Source organism: Orbicella franksi, chromosome 10 (genome assembly GCF_964199315.1).
Source record: "Orbicella franksi chromosome 10, jaOrbFran1.1, whole genome shotgun sequence".
Taxonomy (NCBI): Eukaryota; Metazoa; Cnidaria; class Anthozoa; order Scleractinia; family Merulinidae; genus Orbicella; species Orbicella franksi.
Genome location: NC_138154.1, coordinates 29,022,595 through 29,028,253, shown reverse-complemented (window position 1 = coordinate 29,028,253; position 5,659 = coordinate 29,022,595). Strand labels below are relative to the sequence as shown.

General features: G+C 36.8%; 1 long non-coding RNA gene across 1 annotated transcript; it reads right to left on the bottom strand.

Moving 5' to 3' along the window:
- Nucleotides 1-1,828: 1,828 nt before the first annotated feature.
- On the bottom strand, nt 1,829-2,675 carry LOC145501297 (uncharacterized). Its single transcript, XR_014051220.1, has 3 exons — nt 2,586-2,675; nt 2,133-2,246; nt 1,829-1,925 (listed from the first exon to the last, which is right to left on the bottom strand). It is a non-coding gene; the product is annotated as an uncharacterized LOC145501297 (long non-coding RNA).
- Nucleotides 2,676-5,659: the final 2,984 nt, after the last annotated feature.

Below are 5,659 nucleotides of genomic sequence, written 5' to 3'. Positions count from 1 at the left end.
TAAATTACTTTTCAACGATTATCGGATCTCCAGTTGTGTTAATTTCGAATATTTGCCTCTAAATACACTTTTACAGTGCTTTTCTAAAGCACTACTTCATTGAATTGTTCAACAAATCTCTCACAATCGAGTTACTTTTAAGAATTCGGACATCAGAACAATTCCTCATTGCCCATGCATCTGAGCGTATCTGAGAGTTTATGGGTTCGAATCCCGTCATGGAATGAGATGTTCAATTCTTTGCCACACACTTTCTTTGCCACAGGATCAAAATTTCATCTTTCGCTACTCCCGATTAGACTTCTCTACAGGATACTTGGAATGACACAGTTATTAAGGTGGTCAACGACAAATTCAAGTAAAATAAGGAAAGGGTGAACTTATCTGAATTAAGATTTTTCCAATAAGCCATAGTGCACCAGCGTCCAAGAATTACACACTGCAATCCAAAATGGCCACACTTTCTCTTCAGTGTCCGAGTTCACCTGGCAAAAAAAAGATTAAACATAAACCGTTTTTTTTTTTTCAATTAACAAATTCGAGTCTTGTTTATAAATTTAATAGCAGACAATTCTGCGGTGACTTCTTAAGGCAGGTATCAATGCTGTTTGGTATAATTATTTAAGAGAACACTAAATTTTTGTTGGCTGGCAGATCTCAAACAAACTTCCTGGTTCTGCCGAGGACATTAAAATATTTAAAGATTTTTTTTCTGTAAGACACTTTGAAATGTATTCACATCGAAGGAGGTTTTATTAACTTTGAACTGAAACCGAAAAAACGGAAAATTTGAGGTGCTGGACTTATTGTGGAGAAAAAGTGTTTCCATCCATTAGCTAGCAGTGGACTACTGATGGAAACCACTGAGTCCAAGAGCTAACGAAGTTGCTTTTCTTGCATTGGAAATTTTCAGTCCTTCGTTTCATAAATTTTCCAGAAACCAAGAGAGACAAGTTGCAGATAAATGTCTAACACCGACAAAAAATATTTTATGAACGTTACTGCTGAGCTTTTGGTGGTACATTTAGACAACACTTCTCAGTTAATGAATAGAAAACTGCGAAGATAATATCTGGTCTATCTGAACCAATATGTTTGCGATACTTACTTTGTACCAAAGAACATTAGAGCTACGCACTGTCGAACAATATGGACTTGTGTTCTCTCAGCATATCTTTTTTAAAACCTGCATTAAAAAGAAAAGAGGAAGCTTTGATATACTGACTTAAATTGCGTTAGGTTTAGGAATTTGGTCAAAAAACAATGCAGAGCCAGCGGTTTACAGAGACATTTAAAGTGTAAATGCTATTCAGGCAGTGTTTGAACGCATAAAGCAGTATAAAATTTTTTTTTTTTTGCTACATGAAGACAGTTCATTTGGTTATTTCCCTCAGGATGTACTCAACATGATAAAAGAAAATTAATTATTTTCTTTTTTGGACTGAGACTGTAAACGATATACCGGTAAGACAGAAGAGGCTAGATAAGAAAATTATAACGAGCTTACTTGTTCAGATGTCGTCCGCTTGCATCAAAGGGTAAAACACTACAATCCAAAATGGCTGCTTTTTCCGAGTTCAATGCACTCTCTGTTCATCCTTGGAAAAAAGAGAGGAGATGTCAATAAAAGAAGTAATTCTCCTTTTATTCAATAGTTGTATTCGCTAGCCTGAAATCAAGAGACTAGAGAAATGCACTTTATAGTGGTCTGACTGGCTTTCTTTTTGCTTAGAGAATTTACTGCGTACAAACGTGTTAGTTCTGGGACTCTGGTGGTATACTGTATTTCCTGATTAATCTTGCTCTGAATTAAACCGTTTATCGGGGAAACGACGAACAAATAACAAAACTACGATGTACTTTTCTGAAATCAGTCATTTCCTGTGGTCAACTTCCAGGTTGCGCTAGAGCCCAAGAACTACAACCTGCAATCCAAAAAGATTTCTGTTACATTTTAATTTAAATTACCATACACTAGAACAAAAAAGTTATAGAATTGTAGCAAGGGTCAAACTGAACCATAACAATGCATTTATCGTGATAGCTATCTCAGTCACAATTTTTAAATCAGACTTTGCTGCAAGGTCAGATGATACGTGTAAAATAACGTTAAAATAAAACCTAGAATTTACCTGAAATTGGAGTTGATCGCAACATGGAGAGGCTGATAAGGAGAGAATGGAGCTCCAAAGCAGAACACGGCTGCTCATAATGGTTACATTTCCTTTTGATACCCCTCTGTTCGTCTAGTGCCAGAAGGAGAAATAAAACTGTCAAAAAATATATTCAGTAGGCCAGTCAGTTCGGTAGTTAGAAACCGGCCATATAACATCGGTCAATATCGCCTGCATTAACAAATTTCTTAATGTTCTCCTAGAATTATTTTATTTGAAGTGAGGTAGTTTTAATGTTCTCGTCAAAATTCAAAGTAAGTTTGTTCAAAATTGGTTCTGTTCGTCAAATAATTTCTGATTTCACGCAAATTATGAAAACATGAGGATAAATGAACAATAGCCACAATGCAATTATAACTCGAATCTGCCTTTAGGTCTGAAATTCTAACGAAATGTTTCGATATTACTTACCCGAAAATGTATCAGAAATCAATCCTGGAGTAAAGGGTAAGAATGGCTGCATAACATCTCAACAAAGTCGCGCCCAAAGTAAAACCGCCTAAATTAACTCCAATTAAAAACTTCACGAGCGGTTAGTTCAGCGATTGTATTGAAACAAAATGTTCCTGAATGAGAAAAGAATTTAAATGCTCAGGAAATATTATTGACGTAATTTTAAAACTGTTGATATCAAGTCAGTCAGATCTCCATACCCTTAGCAACTCAGAGCATCGGAGCGATGGACATTAAGCCGGGTCTAAAACACAGGTCACATTCCACAGGCCAAGAGTAAAAATCCCTACTCTACTGATGAATAACTATGCCAAAAGTTTCCCCTCGATCTAAAACAACATTTTCGCAGAGTGCTAGGGCTAATTAGGGTAAGGACACTGAATCTTTGTGCTGTTTATTTATCTGTAGCACAGTGGAATGTGACCTGTAGTTCAGACCCGCCGTGGACAATATAAAACAGTTACAAAAACGGCGAACGAGAGAGCTGGTAAATTAACTTATTTCTGAAATGTGGTATTCAGTAAGAAACTTTCAAACCTGCTTTTCCGATGTGCTTGTCTAAACGAACTTGGTAATTCTTTATTCCGAAAGTTTCACACCCTCCCAGTATTCAACAATTTCTTCACCGTGTGGACGTAAAAAATTACTCAACGAAATGGTTATACTAAACCACGAAACTGCGGAAAAGGGCAGGCGTAGCGAAACGAAGCGAAAAGCTAACAAGGACATGAAATGAGAAAACGAAAGCATATACTTATCTGCGAAGGGGAGCACATCGACGAAGATACTGGTTCACCTTCACAACACACGACGCTTTCCGACACTAAAATGAACGGGATGTCCTTTGAGACTTCCTTACATACACGATTAAAATTCATTCCACCCGCTAGAAAAGTGTTTGCTGCATCAGAATATTTCATTGAGATTTCTGTCCGTCAAACAATAGAGCATACAATGATATCAATAAAAAAAAATATCGAATAAGGCACGCACTCAGTCGCCAGTTATTTTCTTCTAAAAAAGTACAGGTATTTCAAATGAAATTCGTTGAATAGTTTTCAAGAAGTTGACTCTTGAAGTCCTTTGTGATATCACTTAAAACCCCAAGGAAAGACTGAACATGTGTCTTCGGGAGCTTGAAATTCATCGCCGCCTTTTAAATGCACAACGTGTCTTATTCTCAGTTGTGTCGGCATTTTACAGAGCCAAGCCCTGAAAACTAAAGGTGTCAGGTGTTTACCAAGATAGGCACGGAAGGCGTGCTCGGACTGTTCGGTGACAACACTGGGACTGTAAAATTGTGTAAAAGCAAAACATATAAGCATATCAAAAATAATTCTGATAAATGTATTTAACATCAATTCTGTCTTGAATTCCAATCATGATTTGTTACCCACAATGCAAGGATTTGAGTTAGAGACAAAACTAGAGGTCCAGAACAATGCTTTTCTCTGACTTTCCCTTGATAAAAATAAAATTTATCTAACCAAATAAATAACAGATATAGTAACGGTTTCTAGCCTGCCCTCAGGCGCAGCCCTCCTTTCCACCCATTCATTATGACCGACAAGTTTTTAACAAATCCTTTTTCATAGGGAAAATGTCTTTTTCCTGACCATTTCCTGACCTTTAGCAGGTTGTCTAAAAAACCTCGAATAACGGATAGTGGAGAACAGTCACGGATAGTGGCGAATAGTCGTCAATAGTCACCCGCTTTAGTTCAGCACTGATCTGGGTTCGTTGAAACTGATCACGTGAAAAAAATAAAAAATAAAAAATAAAAATAAAAATAAATAAATAAATCAAATCAAATCAAATCAAATACGAATCTGAGGTAAGTGCTCTGTGATTAGTTTATCAACTGAAAAGGCACAAACGAGCTGCTCTGATAACCGGTTATAAAAACAAAAACATCTAAGCTACATCTTGCGTTAGTTAATTATCCAAACAAGCATGAGAATTTCCGTGAATTTATTACCTTTTCTTCTCAGGACTTAGGCTAGGGCCGACAGTAAGAAAACAGAAAACACAAGGATAACCTAATTAAGACGTATTTACGCTTTTGCAGCGGTGAAAACATAAGAAATTACGTTTAGAAACACCTTTTGTACCGATAAGCATCCATGCTTTTTAGCGGGAAAATTGGGTATTAAATTCCCTCAATTTGGCCACTATTTGGCACTATTTGTCCACTATTCGCCTTTATTCGCCACTATTCGCGACTGTTCGCCACTATTCGAGACTGTTCGCCACTATTCGCACTATTCGAGACTATTCGTACTATTCGCACTATTCGCTATTCGCGACTATTCGCTACTCGGGTTTTCCACACAACCCCTTTGGCAACCCTGCCTGTGAATTCGTGTTGTCGGTATTAATTTTGACAACTTTAACGAGAAACACTTACAATTCTCAGGCAATTACCATTACTGAGAGACATTAAAATCTACTAAAATAAAGTGTATTTGGTCAAGTTCCCTTCATTGATCTCAGTTGAAATGAATTAATACGAAATGACTGGTCTGGCAAAAATATTGGTACGCAAATCAGTAATGACGGATGCACCATTTAGTAACCGTGGAAACCAAGAGAGATTGCATACGTTAAAATTCTGTTGGAAAGCCGTCGAATTAAAAAGTTGATTTTTCAGTGTAAGTTGTGAACGGCCGCACAAACGTCTATAGAAAAATACAAATTGAAATATATGTTTTGAGACAGGTTTCGAAAACGTTTTTTACAATAACTGCAGAAATTCGATCTATCCTTGGAATATAATCCGTGATTACTGGTTGTTACGTATTTACATGTTGAGCATTCAAAAATTCCATCATTCAAAAATTCCATCAGAAACTTTCTGATGGAAGACACATTTTACAGGTGGTCTCATATGACCTTTCTCCCTTTAGAATTATGGTCTACGGAGAGAGTGTTTTCGTGATCGGGTGATATAGCCATGCATTCAATGTTTGCAACAATTGCAGCAAATGTAATCAGTAGATCAGAAATTGAGCGCTTTAATTTGGGCTTATAAA